We start from the raw sequence: 22,283 nt of genomic DNA, 5'->3' as shown, positions 1-22,283 counted from the left end.
GGAGAGCTCTAACTTACTGTTTGCATGTGTGGCTGTGTGTGTAAGTGTATATATGAGTGTAATGTGAGCAGGGATTTGCATACTGAAGCCAGAGGATAACCTTGGGTGTCATACTCAAAAAGTTGTCTGCCTCCTTTGAGACAGGTACTCTCAGTGGCCTGAAAATCACCTTAGCTTGGTGAGCCAGAGAGCCTGGAGGATCCTCTTATCTCTGCCTCCCTAGCACTGGACTCACAAGCAGCACCCATCATGCTTAGGATTTTTAGGTAGATTCTGAGGACCAAACTCAAGTCTTCGTGCTTGTGAGGCTAGCTTCTCACTCCAACAATTAGGATTAGTCAACTTCTACATAACGCAATAAGGTCATAGTACCTGAATCCATTGAATCCTTCAGAGCAGGGCTCAAAGATTCAAACTTAATTTCAAAAGAGACTGAAAGATATTTAGCCTTGAAGCTTTTGCCTGTGAACCCGAGTCAGTGCTTAGGAATGCCTCTCTGAAAGTGGCAAAGTTAAAGCGTAGAAAGAAGTAGGGGACGTTCAGGGAAGGCTGGACTCAATGCAGGGTAGGGTGCATGTATATAAACAAAGTGACAAAAGGTGCCAGACGGAGTGAAGGGGCCAATGGGGTGCACAGGGCTCACAAAGCACAGCAAGGGCAGTGGGAACAGGGAGCAGACCAGCGATGAACTAGAGTAGGGTACAGAAGAACCCACACCAAAAATCACGGGTGAGAAGTGGACCAGACTTGACCCTGGGGTAGCTTGCTCGGGTATGTGGAGACCTGCCACACACATCGGCAGCTGGGAGAATAGGCAGCTGGATCTGATTCAGGGTCTGAGTCCTCTCCGAACATTGCAACTGCCTCCATGCAAACACGGTTAACTTGAAAAGAAAAGGGGGGAAAGAAAGGAAGTGAGGTAGAAAAGGAGAAAGGAGAGAAAATCCAGATAAACTGACTTCAGATGCACAAGTCTCAGTGCAGAAACAAAAACAACACACAGAAGAAAGGCAGCATCTCCTTCAAGAATTACTGACTCCACAGTGATGGTCCCCAATGAGAGTGACTTAGAACTGTCAGACAAAGAATTCAAAGGAAGGATTACAGATAGGTTCAGAAACTCAAAGGAGGCATGAATGTACTCCAAGAACACAAAAACGAACAGCCGAATGAAATAAAGACATCAATTCAAAATATGAAAGTAGAACTCAGTAAAGGGAGAGAACTGCTAAATCAAAGCCAAAGGAAATGACGATGGAAACATGGACCTCCATCAGCCAAACACCGCTCAGTGGACAGCCTTGCCAACAGGACTAACTGATCACATGGTGAACATCGCATCAGGGTTTGAAGGCAATGTGAGAGAATTAGGTCATTAGTTCAAGGTCAATGGTGAATCTTTACATGTATACATGAACAGAATATGAGAGGGTTTGGGGACACCATGAGACCATCAATCTATGGATTATGGACATACAAGGAGGAGGCTTCCATTCCAAAAGTATAGAAACTGCTTTCAATAAAGCCAAAGAAAAAAATTTCCCGATCTAAAGAAAAAGACGTCCATCTGGGAACAATAAACATACAGAATATCAATTTTTAAAAAGATCAGAAAAAGAAACTCCCCAAGCCATAGTATAATTAAGCCACCAAAACCGAGACTAAACAAAGGTTACTGAAAGCCACAGGAGAGAGGGGCAAAGTTACACAGAAAGGCGGAGGAGTCCAACCTACAGCTGATGACGCAGAGCTAGAAGAGCACCCACCTCCCCAGACTGTCACACTTGACTGTCTATCATGACTGAAGGAGAAATAACAACTTTCCACAACCAAAATACACTGAAGGAATCTGTGACCACTAATCCACAGAGACACTGCAAAGATTCTGGACTGAAGAGACTAAACATTCCCAAAAGGCCACAGAAGAGAAGACCAGGACAGTTGGCCAAGAGGAGTTTAAGAAAACACCACAAAAGCGACAAAATGACAAGAATCAGAGCACGTCTTTCGATAATAACCCTATTAATGGCCCCAATTCCCCCCAACAAAAAGACCTAGACTAACAGAATGGATTGAAAATGGGACTCATCTTTTTGCTGCCTCCAAGAAAGGCTGCTTACCCTCAAAGTCAGACATAACCTAAGGGTAAAAATTTAGAATCCAAGCCAACGGAACAAGGAAATGAGCACGTGTTGCTATTGACAATAGCATGCAGCTATTGTCAGCTATCTGACAAAACAGACTTTAAATCAAAATTAGTCAGAAAAGATAAAGAAGGTCATTTCATGCTTACCAAGGGATCTATCGAGAAGATATTAAAATTCTAAACACGTAGACCCCAAAATTCAGGAATTCTCCATTTTACAAAGTAACTACTACCAGATGTACAGTCAAAAGCTAACCTCAGCACAGAAACAAGGGGTGACTTCAACATAACCATTTCACCAGCAGGCAGGAAACTTATACGTGGTAGTGGTGGGGAGTACAGCTAAATAATATCATAAATTGAATGTACCTAATACATATCTATAGAACATTCTGCTAAAACACTAAAAAAATAAAAAATAAAAAAATCACATTTTCTCAGCAGCACATGGATCTTTCTCCAAAACAGATCACATACTTGGGACACAAGGCAAGACGCAACAGCATAGAAAAACTGAAATAACATCCTGTGTGCATTCAGACCACAATGAGATAAAGCTAAATATCAGCAGCCAAGAAAGACTGCAGAAATGACACAAACTTGTAGAGATTAAACCACACGCTAATGAATGATAAATCACAGAAGAAATCCAGGAGGGAGTAAAGATTCCTAGAATCAGATGAAAAGGAGACAGCAAAGGCAATCCTCAGAGTACAGCTCATAGCACTGAGTGTCTACATCTGAAAACCAGAAAGAAATCCAAATAACCGACTTAATGATACAAGAACAAACCTACGCCAAAATCAACTGATGGGAAGAAGTCATTAAGATCATGGCAGAAATTAATTAAATAGAAATTAAAAATACTCAAAAAATTAAACAGTTGGTTCTTTGAAAAGATAAAGACTGGTAAACCCTTAGCCAAATTTACCAACAACAACAACAACAAAAAAAAAAAGAGATGGCATGGCACAGCATGGCAGACATTATGATACCAATAGAATTCATAAAAATCACAGAGATAACCCTATAAAAAAATCTATGTCCCACTAAACTGGAAAATCTGAAAGAAATGGATGAGTTTGTAGGAACACGTTGACCTACCAAAATTAACCCAAACATAAAATAAACAATTTAAACAGTCCTATAACCAGCAATGAGATTGACGCAGCAAATCAAAATTCCTTCAACTAAAAATTGTATAGGGCCAGGGGAATGCACTACAGAATTCGCTCAGACCTTCAAAGAATAAAATTGATAATTCTTAAATGTTTCTATAAAATAGAACAGGAAACAAAGCTTCCACCTCTTTTAACAAAGCCGGTGTTACTCTGACACCAAAACTAGATAAAGATGCTACAAATAAATAAATAAATAAATAAAAGAATAGCTCAACCTCCTGACAAAACATAGATTCAAAATTCACAATAAGATATTTTTAACAATTCAAGATCACATCAAAAACATCATCATCATTATGTTCAAACTTGGATTCATTTCAGAAATGCAGTGATGGTTCTACGTGCATAAATCAATAAATGTGATTCATCACATAACTGGACTCAAAGTTAGAGATCTCATGATTACCCAATCCTTTGACAAAATCCAACATCTTCATGATGAAAGTAATGGAGAGTCAGGGGTGGGAGGATCACATTTAACACGAAGCTATACAGAGCCAATCTATAAAACAATGCTGCCCTAAATGGGGGGGGGGGCGCTCAAAGCATCCCGCTAACACTGGTGTGCCCACTCTCCTACTTTTACTCCAATGCTTGAAGTCTTAGCTAAAACAGTAAGACAAAGAAAGGAAATAAAGGGGATACAGATAGGAAAAGGAGTAGCCCAACTTGCAGCCAATAGGATTCTAGACATGCAGAAGGACTCCACCAGGAAACTCCTCCAGCTGATAAACACATTGAGCAAAATAGCGGGATACAAAATTAACACATGAAAAATCAGTGACCTTTCTATACACCAAAGATAAACATACTGAAAAAGAGCTCCGGGAAACATCCTTTCCCATGGATTCCTTTAGCTGCCAAAGGAATAAAAGACCTGAAAATAAACCTACTCAAGGAACCAAGCCACCCCTGCAATGAAAACTTTAATAAGACACTGCAAAAAGAAACTGAGGAAGACAATGGAAGACAGAAAGATCACCCATGTTCATGGATCAGAAGAATTAATAGTGTGAACATGGTTAGCCTACCAAAAGCAATCTACAAATTCTATGCATCTCAATCTAAGTTCTGGGCCACTCTTTACAGATAAAGAAAAAAAAATCTTGGGCTGGTGAGATGGCTCAGTGGTTAAGAGCACTGACTGCTCTTCCAGAGGTCCTGAGTTCAAATTCCAGCAACCACCTGGTGACTCACAACCATCTATAAAGAAATCCGATGCCCTCTTCTGGTGTGTCTGAAGACAGCTACAGTGTACTCATATACATAAAATAAATAAATAAATCTTTAAAAAAAAAAAAGAAAAAGAAAAAAATCTTGAAATTCACATAGACACACAAAAGACTAAAGCTAGCCAAAGCCATCCTAAGAAAAGAGAATTTTGTAAGAGGTATGACCATACCCGATTTCAACTTACACTACAGGGCCACAGTAATAAACACAGCAGGAGTCTGGCACAAAAACAGATACACAGATCAATGGGATAGACAGAGGGCTCAGAAATACTAAAATACCCACAAGAGAAAAGACAGCATCATCAAAAAGTGGTCCCAGGATACAGGCTATCAACATAAAGGAGAATGAATCCCGGTTCTCACCTTTCACCCTGCACAAAACTCAACTCCCACCAACTCAAAGACCTCAGCATAAGAGATGATACTTTGAAACTGCTAGAAGAAAAAGTAGGGACTGTGCTTCAATACACAGATGCAAGTAAGGACTCTCTGAACAAGATGTTACAGGGAATTCACTGTCTTCAGTGATGTAGCCACTGGTCAGTTAACTCACACTCCAGTGACTAGCTTCCCATCTGTTCCCAATCATGTGGCCCTAGTTACACCCAGTGGGTCACAAAGTAAAAACAAAATAAAAGACATGAATGTGGCATGGAAACTCAATGGTAGAAATCGGGTGCAGTGGATCCCGGAGGAAGATAAGAGAGGGTATTTCTGTGACCAGACTATTTTGTATATACATATGAAATTATCAAAGAATATATCACTTTTTAAAAAGAACTATAACCCTGGATGGGCCCATGGCTTCAGCTACATATGTAGCAGAGGATGACCTTATCTCTCATCAATGGGAGGGGAGGCCCTTGGTCCTCTGGAGGCTTGATGCCCCAGCAAAGGGGGATGCTAGAGGGGTGAGGCAGGAGTGGGCAGATGTGAGGTGGTACATCCTCTTAGAGGCAAAGGGGATGGGGGATGGGATGAGAGTTTGCAGAGGGGAGCCCAGGAAGGGAAACAACATTTGAAATGTAAATGAATAAAATAACCATAAATAAATAAATAAAATGCTATCCCAGGAGTCCACACTTTTGCCAGATATCATCTCTGGAATTTTATTATCTAAAAGCAAAGTTAAAAATAAAAATTGCTTAAGAAAAAGTCTAAAGTAAGACTTCATGATTCACTTTCAATTATCTATTAGTATCAGTCTTTAATTCCCTCCCATTCAAAATGACAAGGTTCACTGAGGGTCAATGATCTGGTTATAATTCTACAACAAGATTCTGATACAAACTCTTGAATAGCTATTTTAAAAATCCATTCATATTTTTAAAAAAATAGATCGTTTTTAAAACTTTTAATTAAGATTTTTGTTTCAATTTGGTTTAAAAGCTGTGTTCTGGGTTGTTGAGATGATCAGTGAGTCGGGGTACTTCCTGCCAGACTGCACGACCTAAGTTCAGTCCCCAGAACCCAACAGTGTAAGGGGAGAACCAATTCCCACAAGTATCTACACATACTCACTCTGTGGTACACACCTAACCACACACACACACACACCACATAAATAAATTTTAATTAAAAAACAAAAACGTTGAATGCAGGGCCAGCAAGATGGCTCAGAGGGTAAAGTTGTTTACCACACAAGCCTGACAACCGGAATTAAATATCTGAAACCTACAATGTAAGACATTTCCTTCTGTAATGGAAGAACGGGAGAATCAACTCCCAAATACTGTGCTGTGACCGCCACATACAAACCGTGGCATGCACACACCTGCACCCACACAAAAATAATAACAAATATTTAAGTTGAATGCATTAATATTTTCAGTGCTCATTCCCCTCAAATAAAAGGTTATACTTTACTGTAAAGAAAAAGAACCATGACTAAAGTTCTATCTGTTGTAGATTTTGAAAGGCTTGATTTTAATAGCGTCAACTTTCTTCAAAAGAGTGAAAATACAAACTTCATTCATTACAGAAAAGTATCACAGTCTCCAAAACTCTATACTCGGGAACTTACTACATATTCCCAGTCTTTCATAAATCACTCAGTAAACAGGAACGTTATCCCCTCACACAGCAGGATTCTCATACCCAAGCCAAGAAAAACTAAAAACATCAGTTCCATAACACAAGGCTGAGAATTTCAACAAACTCAACTTCTTCATCCCTGCAGAATTTCAACCCTCTTGGGCCCATCTCTAGCTATAAAAATAGCAACGGCCCAGGATTAGGACCCTCTTACGCAGGAACCAGGTGGCGAGCTGGCATGGAATCAGTGCCGGGCTTACACAAAAGATGATCCATCCCAAGTCAGAACACAGACATAACACCTCCCCAGGTTTTACTGTTCCCTTCCTTCTAGCGAACACATGCCTTTTTTCATAAGCCCACAGAGCACTCTCAACACAAAACCCAGGACACTCCCAAGCAAAACGACTATGCGTGAATATTTCGTCTTTACAAAAGGAAACTTCGGTTTCAGAAGAACAGTTTGCTCAAGAGAAATAACCAGGAGACTAAGTACAGTCAGTCACAGAAGTGCTGCACCCGGAAGTGCTGCACCCGGAAGTGCTGCACCCGGAAGTGCTGCACCCGGAAGTGCTGCACCCGGAAGTGCTGCACCCGGAAGTGCTGCACCCGGAAGTGCTGGCTGGGTTCCTCATGCACAGTCCCTGCTGCTCATAGTATTTTGAGGATTCCACACGTGTCTTTCCAACAAAATAAAATAGGGTCCTATGGGGCTGATAATCTCACTAACCCCAAACCATCTTGTGAAAGACATGCTCCTGACATTGCAGGCAGGAGCTCCTCCTGTGAGAACCAAGAAACCGGCAGGGTGGGTTGGTACTCCTGAAAATTAACAGGTAGGACTTTTTCTTGCCACAAGAGGAAGACATGTGAAGGAAAGAATACAAAAGCAACAAAGAGAAGTAAGCCCCACTCCCCTTCATCTGTTTATTTCTAGGTAGTGCCTGGGACAGAACCCAGGGCTTCACACATACTAGCTAAATGCTCTGCTTCTGAAATGCACCATGACTTTGAGTTTTGTGATGGGTGAGTTTTGCTGTTTTGTGTTTGTTTTGTTCTGTTTGGTTTTTAAGACAGGGTGGCCTTTCAGAATAGCCTTGGTTAGCATGGGACTTGTTCTAAATACCAGACTAAGTCTTAAACTCACAGTGATCCTCCTGCCTCCCGAGTACTGAGGTACTGGGTTCTTGGCAGATGTGGGTGGAGGTGGGGTATGAGCTTGCCAGAGCTTATGTGGCAGTTAGAGAGTAACTTGTAGGCGTTGGTTCTCTCCTTCCATAAAGTGTGCTCCAGGGATTGAACTCCAGTTATAGGACTAAGTGGCAAGTGCCCTTATCCACCAAGCCAACCTGAAATTTCTTCTTAATTTTCTCAACATTCTCACTCCATCATTAAAGAAGAATAAAATATTTTTAAAAACAAACAACAACAACAACAAACTTGTTTTAGAGAAAGATTGAGAAGAATCCAGCAGGAGACTTCTTTCTTGCTCTGAAATGAGGTTTGTTATACCTGACAACTGTCTTATGAAGCCTTTTATGATACAATGAAGCCTTCAGACAAGAGAGCTATTTCATGAAAATTAGAACTTGGGGTGAGGGTGGGGAGGAAAAAAGCAATTTCCAGAATCGTTAGAGTTACAGGAAGAATAAGGAAAAAGAAGAGGTGTCCTTCCCCAATCCATTTTTTATTTGATGCCATTTTTTCCAGAAATATTAAAAATGAATTCTGTAACACCCTATCTCAGATACAGCACTACATGTGAATTTTGTGTCAGACACAAATGCATGTATACACCAACTTGGTTCACTGAATCCACACGTGCTAGATATTTTTGACTGAAGCATCTTCTTGAACTGGTCTAGGAAAAAAAAAAAATGCTTGCCGGCTTTCTCTCACAGGGCTGCATTGTTTCAGAGTGAACTAATGTTGAGAAATATTCATTACAGGCTCAACTTTTCTAGGGCGCACTTACACTAAGCTTTGCCTCAGGAAGAAGCTGGCAGCTGAAGAGTTCCAAGTCACACAACAGTAGGAAATACAGTAACTGCCTCCCTGCTCAGGGACCCCAGCCTAGCGCACAAGGGCATGAAAGCTGTAGTGTGACTGCACACACCCCTAGCTGACCATCCTTACTGTGATTACAGCTTGAACACCTGTTCTTAATAAAGCAAAGGCAACCATTTCATACTCTCTGATAACGTATTCTATTACTATATACATTAACATTATGTATAGATATACATTAATATACAATAAGGCTGCACTGGGCAACTAACAGACACTAACCTGATGAGGGCAAACAAGCCAGAGGCCAGATATATCACTTGTCTGACCTAGTTGAGTTTTTATCCCCAAATAGAAATGAAGGGCCTCCTCAAAGCTAAAGTGTCCCATTTTGCCCTGAGATAAGAAATAGAAAATGGCAGACACTCTCACAGGTTGTCTCTCCTGGAGCTCAGAGCACTAGACTTAGGGTCTTTCCTCTTGCCCACAAGTGCCCAGTGTCTTCAAAATATCTGACAACCATCTGGAACTGTAGCTTGGACAACCATCTTGTAGCTGGACCTATGGTGGCTAGGGCACCTCAGGCTTCATTGGCTTCAGGGGACCAGAGTGTCCTTCAAAGTATGTGAGGAACACAGAATCGGGACAGAGACCTCATGCTGCAAGCCTCTCTGACTCTCTTGCTCTCTTTGGCCAACTACAGTCTTTCATCAAGGAAAACGCAGGCCATCTACTCTATGCTTGGTTTCCTGTCTTCCTGTGCCTGTGTGGCTTTGGCACTTTATCCAGCGAAGTTCAGAAGCCCCATCCCTGAAGCCATTTAAGAGGAAAACAGAACAAAGCCACCCTCAGGTGATACCATAGCGCTGGGAAGAATTACAGCCAACATGGTACTTCCAAGTCCTTTCCCAACAGCATACAGCTGCACACCAGCTTGCAAGCAGAGACACACAGAGGCACTGCTGAGCCAGGTGTTAGGGGAACTTTAACAGAACAATGCACACAGGAGGAAGTGGGGTGTTCTTGTTCTTTTGTTTTATTAATCATAAATAATAACCAAAACAATAAAGCCTTAAAAAGATAACCTTAAAATAATAACTAAAAAGGGATGGCATCATTTAAGTGACCTTCACATCCAATCGAGAATGCTCTTGAGCAGATTACAACCTAAGACTCAAGAGCTGATGAATAGATAGCATGTCTGCTTTACAGGTCCCTCACAGGGAGAAGGACGGACGAGACCACGGTGCCTTTGGGTTCTGCCTTAAGCAATCGTGTACTTAAGTGTTCTGTGAGGTAGCACATGTATGGATCCAAAGGAGCTGGCTGAATACGGAAGATTCATTCTAGAACCTTCTCCAGTCCTGCTCACTTCTTCAGCATCCACCAACTGTCTGCACATTCCCCGCTCAGGCTCACTTGGGACTCTCCCACCAGGTCAGGTTCCACCCCCAGCATAACCATATCTCCATAGCTGGCATTCCTAGGAAGAGAAACCTCAGGAGAAGCCTCAAATACCCAGCTCCTAACACTTAAAAGGCCCAAATCTTGATCTCTTGGTAAGATAGCAGACCTGTCCTAAAATATCAGACTTCACTAGAATGAACCGTTGATCCATTAGTGATGTCTGCAAAACTCATATGTATACCCCACCCATTCATATAAGGTTATGACACTAAATACATATACAAACATACAAGCATAGAGTTTTTTAAGTTTAGGGAAACATATTTAAGCTTACAGCCTAAAAGATATTCCATCTGTGATTTACAGGTGCCTACTGCAGTGCTAGTTGTAATCTATTGAAATGACTTCCTAGTCAATATTTGACCTTCAGAGAAGGATAAGCTGTAGCCTACCTGGAAAACTTGACTTATTTCTAGGCTCATCCTGCATGATCCATGACTACTCAGAAAACAGAACTCACTCATCTATACTACCTGCATATGGATTTTTTTTTCAAATACATTTGAAACGCAATCTTCTGAAATAGCTTAACACTTTCCTGGCTTTCACAGTTTTAATAGTTTGTAAATGGTCATTCCAGTAGGCTTAGCATAAGCTCAGCTTCGCACACCAGTGAGAGCTAGTTGGACTCTACAGTGAATCGCAAGGCTCTGTGTCTCAGGAAATGTGAGGTACAGATGAGTCCCCTAACAAAGCACACTAGAGAACAGGGTAGATTGTAGGTGGGACCACCAGACTCAGCTTCCCTAGGAATGTGCATTCAAGTTCAGAGCAGCAAGAGCCTGTTTTGATAGAAGCTTGGAAGTGGTATCCATCGGCCTGCTATGTGGAGGCTCCTTGATGGGAAGGGTCATATGGGAAGAGTAGGGTGCAGAGCAGGACCGCGGTGAAGACATCAGCCCTGGAAATGACCAGGTACAAAAACCTCAAACATTCAGAGGATCAGAAAGGAGCATATATGTGGAAGACACTCTTACACAGTCAGTTGTGTTGGACTAAAGGTGTAGGTGCATTCTTTCCAGTGGTCTAGTTTGGGCTTCTACCTAGGAACATAGTGATGATGTCATTCATCATTCACACTGCCTTTACCATGTGGGGGAAATGATCATCTACCCTACTTTAGTCAACATCAGTTTCCAAATAGCCCCATATCCACCGATCACTGTAATCAAAAATAGACGCATGCATCTACTGCCTCGTTAAAGAATTCCAGAACACAACCTCTGACTGCTGAGACTAGCAAGCATGGTTTCACAAGCCAATGCTCATTTCTGTTGGGTCACAGAAGTTTGTTTGGGTTTTTGTTTGTTTGTTTCTTTCTTTCTTTCTTTTCTTTCTTTTTAATTAACAAGTTCCTTTTGTTTATACAATATTCTTAGAAACTTTCCTGGTATTTTCTACACGGGACTATGGAAAAATAACAGGGTGAAAGCCCTGCCCATCTCAGAGGCCACTGTTAGTCGACTAGAGCCTGGTCATGCTGTTCCACATGCTATAGAATCAAAAAGTGTAAAAATAAACTTCCAGAAAAGGGAATGCCTACCGGGCAGCCTCTTATCCCGGCCTTTCCATGAAGCCTTTCCTCATTCTTGCGGGTTTCATTAAGCTAAGAAGCACAGAGCACTATAAACCGGTTTGCTAGTTTAGTTTCCATACTTCCTGCCAATTTTCCACTTCTGCAAAACCAATTTCAATTAAATTTAAAAAAAAAAAAGTACAGTAAAACTCTCACAGTCTGAATTATTTGGGATGTGGGATAAGATGCCGGAATTAAAAAAAAAAAAATTGTTGGCAAATAACGTCAATGCTCATTTATTACGTTTATCCTTAAAATCACTACTTACTCTCAGACTCACTTCCTTCCCCAAGGTCTGGAAAGTTTCTAAAAGGTAGACACTGCCAAACAATTGTCCAGAGTTCAGTTATTTTCAGGCATTTGTTTTACTACCTTGTAGCTGAAGAAGTTCTCATGGAAATCCATCCAAGCCGCTGCCTGTGTTAAGGATTTACACAGATTTACAATAGAGCAGCACGTAGCTTCTAAGTCTCTTAAGGCTCTGCTCTGTTGTGTTACGTTAGCTTTAAATATACGTAAAGCCTGAAGCCAAAGGCAGGGAAGAGGGGAGAAGTCAAGGTGGGAAACCCGCAGTGACTGAAGGCAGCACTCCAGGGAAAACCAAACTCAGAGCAGAATGGGACGCTTCGGCCGCCCAGCAATACTCGAGCAACAGTAGGGCATAAAGCTGCCTGCGCCAGCCAGCGTATTAAAATACCTCCCCTCCTCGGGGTCTCCTGTATAAAACCCAGATACACAGATAAACACCAAGATGCGTCAGATTTCCAGGTCCTCCCGTGAAATCTGCCCCTCCTTGGACAGAATCGGACACTGGTGCTACTCAAATACCTGGAACTCATATGAGAAGTAAGATAGTTACAGCCGCAAGAGCTTGACACGTGATGTGGTTGGCCAACCTCCTAGTGGCAAGAGATGCTAAGGCCAAAAGGAAGAAGGGTCAAGGAAGGAGAGAAGCAAGAGGAAAGAGGATAAGATGAGCAAAGGAAAGAAAACCTAGAGATCCATGACTGGGAGGAAAGCAGAGTCCATGTTATCTCCAACCCATCACCTCATGACTGGTAGGGATGCTACCATGTGTTACTGCGAATGAAGATGTTCACTCCAGCACCACATACAATATTGGACTTAAGGGGAAATTACCTCGCCATGTCTTCTAAAATGCAAGAATTAAGAAAATTAATAAATGAACGCATTGAACTGACCACAGAACTTTAGTTTCAAAAGGGCAGCTGGTGACTCAGAGCATGTGTCCATTCACATTATATCCTAGCTGCTATTGCTAGGGAACCCCTAAAAAGTGCCGATCAATGGCCAAATGGTTTGCGGTCATCCAGTGTGACACTTACACCTCTGGCTAAAACCTCGTGGGAAAAAAAAAGAGCAAAAGATGAGAAGGAATGGAGGGAGCAGGTGAGCCCTGGGCCACTTCAGAAATGAGCCTCTGCTCAGCGCGAAGTTACATGGCAGGAGGAGCTGGGTCTGAGTGAAAACAGACAGCTGGTCTCCAGGATGGGAACGCTGCATGGAGTTGTTTTTAGAAAGTAAATTAACATACACAAGCTCTGCCCCTGGAAAACTTCACAATCCTGATAAAACTGTCCTCATTCTTCTCAGATTCCACCATAAAATGTGACAGGTGGAGTCGGTGCTGTTAGTTTTAAAATAAATAGATCAGACCACTCTTGGGATAACTGCTAATGCTGTAGGCCTGAGCTCACATGTGTGCAGGCCTACATGTGCATGCACATACATACATACATAGAAAGATAGAGAGACAAAGAGAAAGACAGACAGAGAGAGAAACAGACAGGCAGACAGACAGATGCAGTTTCAATTATCATAACTAGAGTCTCCTTGGATGATTTAAAAGTGTAGATCAAAAGAATTTAAGGGCACAGTTCTGCACACCTAACTGTATGCAGTATTTCTAATGGGTTCAGCCCTTGCAAGCAAAGCACATATTGCAAATACAGGTACTGTCTGAGAATATTTATCAACATCAACTCCACCATTTTTCTGTTGACTGTGACCGAAATATAAAGTCAAACATACAAAATTTTATTTTATGGCATGATGAGATTGCATGTAAATGTACAAAAAAAAATTGATCCAGGCAACATGAAAGATTCTTAGTCTTGTTGAGACATTTCAGCCTTTGGTATCATCTATGTATTTCCATCTATCGGGAATCCGTGACATGCCACCCTCTGAGACGAAAATGAAACCCTGAAAGTAGAAACTCCAGAGATAGGGAAGGAACAGTGTCCAGGCACAGGTCAGAGTCTGGCCATGACTGCCTAGCAGACTGAAGGAACCAAGTGTGCAGTGCTGGGCTCGCTCTGAAAGCTTTCCCACTGTAAAAGCCCTTCAGCTGCTTTCCTTCGATCTAAGATGAATATAATATAATAAGTAACATTTCAGCCACGCCCACTTCCTCCCGACTCTAGGAATAGGAACTTCATGCCGGGAAGAAAGGAGGGGAAAACACCCTCCCCGAATCTGCCCTCTTCCTCAGGCGGTCTCCAAGGTTGCCCTCTGAAGAGTGGAGAGCTTCATGTGGGGTGTGGGAAGTGCAGGCCAGGCCCTCAAGGGAGCAGCCATGAAACAGAGAAGCAGCACAGTGAGTTAAGAGGACTAGCAAAATGGCTTCTGTCTTTCTGGGTCCAGAAAAAAGAAGTAGGGAAGAGTCCTAAAAATAAATCTTTGGAGAAGATGGTGGGAAAGGACTCAAAAAAAAAGATAAACATTAAAAATAAAACACCTCAATTTAAAAAAAAAAAATGACCAAAGAATTAGAGAATTCACCAAAGAAGAAATGCAGGCAGCTAATAAACATATTCTAAAGTGTTCAACACCCTTAGCCAACAGGAAAATGTCAATTAAAACTATTTTGAGAATCCATCTCATTCCCATAAGAATGAATATTGAGAGAGAGAGAGAGAGAGAGGAGGAGGAGGAGGAGGAGGACAACAACAAGATCATCATCATCATGATTCAGGCAAGAATGTGGGGAAAAAGGAACTCTCACTGCTGGTAGGAGCATCAATTAGTGAAGCCATTATGGAAATCAGTGTGGGAGGTTCTCAAAAAGCTACCACATGACCCAGCTATACTACTACTGAGAATACATCCCAAAGACCCCACATACTAGATACCTTCTGAGCCACGTTCATTGCTGCTCTGTCCACAAGAGCTAGGAAACAGAATCAGCCGAGATGTCCCTCAACTAATGGATACGAAAATGTGGTACACATACTCTATGGAATTTTACTGAAGAGTTCAGGGGGAAGGAGGGAGCTGGAAATAACCTAAGCGACTGTAACCCAGACCCAGGAAGACAACAGATGATGCAAATCACAGCTTGGAATCTTTAGATTTGTGTGTTTAACTCGGAGTGCTTAACAAGAAGGTAGAAAGGGGCCTTTTAGAGTGGAAGGGAGGAAAGAAGCCCTCGGGGGTGGTGAACAGGCTAGCCCACTGCAATCCGAAAGCAGTGGGTGGGAATGTTGGAAGTGGAAAGGTTTAAGGGAGATGGCAATGGGCAGATGGTGAGGAAGGGCCCGGCAAGGGGAGTTAACCAGAACTAAGGATGTCTGAAAAGCAATACACAGCCTACTATTTAAAAAAAATAATACTAATAACTATTTTAAAAAGCTGGTATGTGGCATACACAGACAGCGTTGCTCCAGAAGCCATCAGTCATTAACCAAAACTGTGCCGGCTGCGGGGTCCAGCCCTGGAAAGTGTTCACAAAGGCCCCAAAGTCATGACTAATATTGATCTTGGTTGTCCTCCAAAACTTGATAATACTCTACTGTTGAAGATCCCATACACACACACATGTATAGACCACATACACACATACATACCCACACATGTATATACCACATACACATACAGTTTAAAAACAGGGAGACGACAGCCTGTCAAGAGAGCAAAGGAAGCTTGGAGGGAGAAGAGGGATAAAAGGGATCAGGGAGTGAATGTGGTTACAGTAATTTACCTATGTATGAATTTGTGGAAGAATAAAGAAAACTTTTTAAAATTTCCCCAAAGGCCTTTGTTTTTCAAGTCTAGACAGGGGTTATCCAAGGTTCAAGCTCAGTACCAATTATGTCCAAAGGGCCCAGCGGCCGCAGCACACACAGGTAGATCATACCTAACAAGTTTGGCTTCTTCTGAGGCTTAGTGTCTGGGGATGGTGTAGTAATTTGCATAAGAAATGTCCCCCAGTGTCACAGGCATTTGAACACTTGGACCTCAGTTGTTTGGGGAGGCCTGGTTGGTGCAGCCTTGCTGGAGGAAATACATCATCGGGGGCAGGCTTGGAGATTAAAAGCCCTAGCACCACTTCCAATTTGCTCTTGGCTTCCTGATCATACGTGAAAATGTAAGCTCCCAGCTTCCTGCTCTGGCCAGCATAATTGCTTCTTGCTGCCATGTTGTCTCCATTATGGCCTCTAACCTTTTGGAACCCTAAGCCAAAAATAAAGCCTTCTTTACATTCTTTTTGCTCATGGTGAGGTTTTCTATTATTTTTTTTAATTATTTTATTGTTTATGGTATGAGTGCTTTGCTTGCATACATGTCTTTGTGTGCCTGGTACCCAAGGAGCCCAGAAGAAGGCTTAAGATACCTTGGAAATGAAGTTCGATAGTTGAGAGCTTCCATGTGGGTGCTCAGTCCTGGGTCCTCTGGAAGAGCATCCAGGGCTCTTAACCACAGAGCCATCTCCCTAGTCCCAGTGCTCATGACATTTTACCACAATAATAGAAAACTAATTCAGATGGCATCTAGGAATCTGCATTTCTAACAGGTTCCTAGAATAATTCTCAAAACATACCAACCTCTGAAATTTAGGGGACTGAGCTCCTATCAGACAAAAGGAAGAGGCAGAGAAGGCAGAAATGATTCAAACATGGAGGAGAGTCGCAAGTAAGGACGGGAGGGGTCCTCAAGAGAGAGATGGGAGCCAGCAGAGGACATCACAGGAGGCTTGAGCTCTGAGCAGCTGGGCAAGAGTTCTCCAGGATTAAATGGAGTATGGCCGCCCCTAGGGGAGATGATTTCAGCAAAGTCTAACCAGCTGCCAAATAAGCAGGACCTGCTGCCAACAGGAAGAGGGTAAGAATGAGTGACAGTTCCTTCAGTGTCCTCCCATGGGGGAGGGGCATCCCCCCCCCCCCCCCCCGCCGAAATGACTGCCAGGAACCCATTCTGCCTTCCTAAACTGGATCACAGCTCAGATGAGATTTGCTTTCATTGCTCTAGAAAGACAAAGGGAGGTGGCATCTCTCGTTTCTGGAGGCCATGGAACTGCTCGTTTCTGTTCCAAATCTCAACAAAATGACAAGAAGCCCACAACAGTGTTCACCTCAGCCAGATGATATTTGTGCCACACAGCAGAGACAGCCACACTAAAAGGCAGGCAGGCTGGAAGGGCAAGGTCAGGAAGCCAGATCCTCTGTGTTACTACAGAATCGGGTGGGGGGGAGGGGGGGCAGCGGGGGGGGGGGGGAGGGAGGAGCTGGAGACTCACACCAGGCCACACAGACAGGTGTGCCCTTCACTGGTGAAGCCTGGCAATGACAAGCCACCCCTGCAGGCAAGAAGGCTGCGGAGTCTTGGAATGGGCACTTGACCAATCCGAAACGCTTTGTGTTAGGCAGCCCTGTGGGGGATTCTGACCACACTACAGTTGGAGAGCTCTGTGCTAAAAATACATTTTCTTTAAAAAAAAAAAAAAAGTCTTTTCTTAAAATAAAAATAAAACCATCCTGGAGGGACAGCCATAGCTCGAGGAGAGATGAAAGCACAGATCAGAGACAGAACCACCCCATTCAGAGGGCTGTTGCAGAGATCCAAGCAAGAAATGTGGAGAAGTGAAGGCAGTAACCAGGGGAGTGGGGAATGGAGTCATGGAAAAAAAATAAAAATAAAAATTTAGCAGTTAAAATGCAGGGCTTAGTGACATGGAGAACAGATTGTGAAGTGTGGGGGTGAGGCAGAAGAACTCCAGCCTTGTGCTTTAGACAACTCAGCTTTATATCAGGTGAAAGAAATGCGAGCTCTTATATAAGTTACCGATCAATTTGCCATCTGTCTCAAACCTGAAACGCTCAAATCTGTTTGTAAGCCAACCCAGAATCTTCCAGATTCAGGAAGACAGTATTTTAAATACTTTTATGAAACAGCACAATTATGAAACACACCCATGAGCCATCTTCCAACTACTCTTTTTCAGCGATACATCTCAGAAATAAAAATTAGTCCAGATCTAAGACTCTGGGAAGAGGAGAAAAGCTAGAGAGAAATTACTCCAGAAACCCAAAGCATGGCCATTTGCAGAGGAGTCCAAACCACACGTTAGCACCCAGTGACTGAGTGGGACGGACACACTGCAGAGTGTTCGATATGAAGTACATGTTAAAGACTTCTCTGTCCTAGAGTGTTTTTTACCTTAGTCATAGTACTGAGGATAACCGTGTGGAAAAGTCCATCTTAGTTAGCTATAGCAAGTACTTTCAAAACTATTCCTTTCTGTTTCACATAGGATGGTTTTATACTTATTAAACATGGGTGTGCCTGGTATTTGGACATTCCCTTTGAGAAAAGCAGAAAACCTCCGAGGATGTGACTCAAAAGATCTGGGAAGCCACCCAGCGTCTGGCCCCACGCTTCAACGGCTGGGAATGTAGAGCTAGCTGCATCTGGCCGCCTCACCACCACCTCAGCTACTCGGGATGTAAGAGGCTCTTTCATCCCTCTACCAGGCCTCTAAAACAGCATGCGACCAATCAGCTAGCAGAAATTCAGGGCTGGGGGAGGGGGGAATGAGTCAGGCCTTCTCTTGACCCTCATAACACCCTTGAACCCACCCTCCCACCCCCAAACACACTGTGCTATACCTAACTCCTCCTTCACAGTCCTTCCAGAGTTCCATTAGAGTTCCCCAAAACTCAAAAGTAATAATGTACTTTAGAAGAAAGGGTGTAGAAGTAGCTTCAACCCTAGGCGTACATAACACAGTAATGAGCTGTTCATAGCCAATATGGTCACTCGCTTCAAAACAAGAATGCAGCCAGGGCTGGCCATGTTTATAAGCACTAGACATTACTGATGGCTTTGAGTTTCATGGGCACTCCCATAAGGAATGTTGAAGAAATGGCTCAGTGATTAAGAGAACTGGCTGCTCTTCCAGAGGACCCTGGTTCAACCCCCAGCACCCACAAGACCACTCACAACCATCTATCAACTCCAGTCCCGAGAGATCTGACGCACTCGCCTGGCCTCTGCAGGCAACGGGCACATAAGTGGTGCCCAGAAATATATGGCAGGGAAAACTCAACATTTTCTAATTTTTATTTATTCACTTCACATCCCAATCCCAAGCCCTTCCCCTCTCCACCCTCACACACCCACTTCCAAAACTCCTTTTCTCCTCAGAGAAGGGGAGCGCCCCCGTCCCATGGGTACCAAACCCATCCTGGCACATCAAGTTACAACAGGACTAACTGAATGCTCTCCTGTTGAGGCCCAACAAGTCAGCCCAGTGAGGGTAAAAAGATCCAAAGGCAGGCAACAGAGTCACAAACAGTGCCTCCCTCGCATCGAATTGTTAGGAAACCCACATGCAGATCAAGCTGCACCATCTACTACATAAGTGTAGGGGGCTTAGGTCCAACCCAAGTATGCCCTTTGGCTGGCTGTTCAGACTCTCTGAGCCCACATAGTTGACTCTGTAGGTCTTATGGTGTCCTTGACCCCTACAGTTCTCTTAAACCGTTCCCTCCCTTGCCCACCACTCTTCCACAAGACCCTGCCCCACTTCTAAAATTTGACTGTGGGTCTCTGCATCTGTTTCCATCAGCTGCTGGATGAAGCCTCTCAGAGGAGTGTTACACTAGGCTTCTGTCTACAAACATAGTAGAATATCATTAATAGTGTCAGGGGTTGGCTCTCTCAGTCTCAAGATGGGCCAGTCACTCACCGGCTGGCCATCCCCTCAGTCTTTGCTCTATCCTTATTCCTGCCCATCTTGTGGGGAAGAAAAAAATTGGATCAAAGGTTTTGTGGGTGGATTGGTGTACCCCCTCCCTTCAGTGGGAGTCCCACCTGGCTACAGGAGGTGGCCACTATAGGCTCCATATCCCCTGCTGCTAAGAGTCTCAGCTAGGGTCACCCGCATGGACTCAGGTCTCTGACTTGTCCCAGTCCATTCCCCCACACCTGATCCCCACCCCCATTCCTCTCACCACCCTATTCCTCTCACCACCCCATTCCTCTCACCCAGTTTCCCCTCTATCTACCCCTGACGTCTATTTTATTTCCTCTTCTAAGACTCAAGCATCTTCCCTTCCACCCTCCTTGTCATGTGGTTTCTTTGCGTGTGTAGATTGTAGCATAGTTATCCTACACTTTATGGCTAATGTCCATGTATAAGTGAGCACATACCACACATGTCCTCGGTCAGGTTGATCTTTTCTAGTTCCACCCATTTGGCTTCAGATTTCATGTATCTTTGTCTTTAATTGCCGATTAGTATTCCATTGTGTAAATGAACAACATTTTCTTTACCCATTCTGCAAGCTGAGGGACAGCTAGATGGTTTCCAGTTTCTGGCTATTACAAATAAAGCTGCTGTGAGCATAGTTGTCTTAGTCAGGGTTTCTATTCCTGCAAAAACTATCATGACCAAGAAGCAAGTTGGAGAGGAAAGGGTTTATTCAGTTACACTTCCACATTGCTGTTCATGACCAAAGGATGTCAGGACTGGAACTCAAGCACGTCAGGAAGCAGAAGCCATGGAGGGATGCTGCTTACTGGCTTGCTTCCCCAGCTTGGTCAGCTTGTTCTTTTTTTGGGGGGGGAGGGGGGAGGTTCAAGACAGGGTTTCTCTGTATAGCCCTGGAACTCACTTTGTAGACCAGGCTGGCCTCGAACTCAGAAATCCACCTGCCTCTGCCTCCCAAGTGCTGGGATTAAAGGTGTGTGCCACCACCACCACCACCACCCAGCTCAGCTTGTTCACTTATAGAACCCAGGACTACCAGCCCAGGGATGGCACCACCCACAATGAGCTAAGGCCCTCCCACCTTGCTGACTAATTGAGAAAATGCCCCACAGTTGGGTCTCATGGAAGCACTTCCCAATTGAAGCTCCTGTCTCTGTGATAACTCCAGCCTGTGTCAAGTTGACACACAAAACCAGCCAATTCAGTAGTTGAGCAAGAAGTGTCCCTGTGGTATGGTAGGACATCTTTTGGGTATATGCCCAGGAGTGGTCTAACTGGATCTCAAGGTCAAACTATTCCCAATTTTCTGAGAAACCACCAAATTGATTTCCAAACTGGTAGTACAAGTTTGCACTTCCATCAGCAATAAAGAAGTGTTCCCCCTTGCTGCACCACCTCACCACCACGTGCTCGCACTTGAGGTTTTGATTTTAGCCACTCTGATGGGTAGAAGATGGACTCTCAGGATCATTTTGATTTGCATTTCCCTGACGACTAAGGACATTGAACATTGCTTTAAGTGCTTCTCAGCCATTCAAGATTGCTCTGTTGAAAATTCTGTTTAGCTCTGTACCCGATTTTTAATTGTGTTATTTGGTTTGTTAGTGTCGAATTTCTTGAGTTCTTTACATATGTTAGATATTAGCCCTCTGTCAGGCGTAGGGTTAAATGTCTTTTCCCATTCTGTAGGCTATTTGTCCTATTGACAATGTCCTTTGCCTTACAGAAGCTTTGGTTTCATGAGGCCCCAACTTCTCAATTGACTGGCCACATTTTAAACACTGAACATCACTGATGGTTTTGAGCTTTTTGAGCACTCCATAAGGAATGGCGACTTTCAAAATTCTGACGCTTCTCTCTGAACTGGACACTGGGTAGAAATAGAACAGTTTCTAACAAGAGTTACGAGTCCAATTCCAAGGCTGAGTGAACAAATAGGCTTCTCTCTAGTTCTGTGAGCCTCCCTAGGTCTATGAGTGCCTCATTGTGTATAAAGATCTTCTACTCGGAGACCACATGGTATTCTTTTCAACTTGGCAACCAGTTGAAATTTTGAATTTTTAAAAATCTTTTCTCAGAATGGAGATAAAAACCATAGGTCTCTCTCAATGTTGGGCACTGGCAGCAGCCATATCTCTTGGTCTACTCCGAGACAGGGGTGACGAACAACATTAGACATCCTGCAGTGTGCTGGACCACTAAGTCCATATTCAACCAGTTACATGTATTCAGTGCATTTCAACTTACAACAGATTTACAGGTGGGCCTGTGTAAAAAGCATCCTATGAATACAGCTGGAGTTGGGGCCACAAACCCCCAAAAGTGATAAAAGATGAAATTGTCTAAGGCTGGAATTTTTAAAATCTAACCACAAGGCTTCTCAGTCCACAAGTTAAACTAAAATAGGGTTTTTTACAAACATTTGCTGAAGTCATCTCTCTCCCAGACAGACACTCTGCTGAGCATTTTCTCAAGACTGTCTTTTCCATAGATGAAAAAAAAAATCTCAGAATACTCTGAAACTGTTCACTAGGAACCAGGAATCCAAGGCCTTGGCTCAGAAACCACATTCTTTCCTAACAAATAAAGCAAAAGAAAACTCATCCTGTAGCAAGCAGAACAG

At 43.2% G+C, this 22,283-nt stretch overlaps 1 protein-coding gene and 1 long non-coding RNA gene across 9 annotated transcripts in view; one reads left to right on the top strand and one right to left on the bottom strand.

Annotated features, from left to right (window-relative positions):
- Positions 1-22,283, bottom strand: part of Ldlrad4 (low density lipoprotein receptor class A domain containing 4) — a 328,277-nt gene that overhangs the window by 257,617 nt on the left and 48,377 nt on the right. The window lies entirely within an intron of this gene.
- Positions 7,237-8,780, top strand: Gm52336. Its single transcript, XR_003952592.1, has 3 exons — positions 7,237-7,432; positions 7,534-7,622; positions 8,546-8,780. It is a non-coding gene; the product is annotated as a predicted gene, 52336 (long non-coding RNA).

The sequence above is a fragment of the Mus musculus genome, chromosome 18 (assembly GCF_000001635.26).
Source record: "Mus musculus strain C57BL/6J chromosome 18, GRCm38.p6 C57BL/6J".
Taxonomy (NCBI): domain Eukaryota; kingdom Metazoa; phylum Chordata; class Mammalia; order Rodentia; family Muridae; genus Mus; species Mus musculus.
The sequence above is the reverse complement of the archived record's forward strand: the minus strand, read 5'-3'. Positions and strand labels throughout refer to the sequence as shown.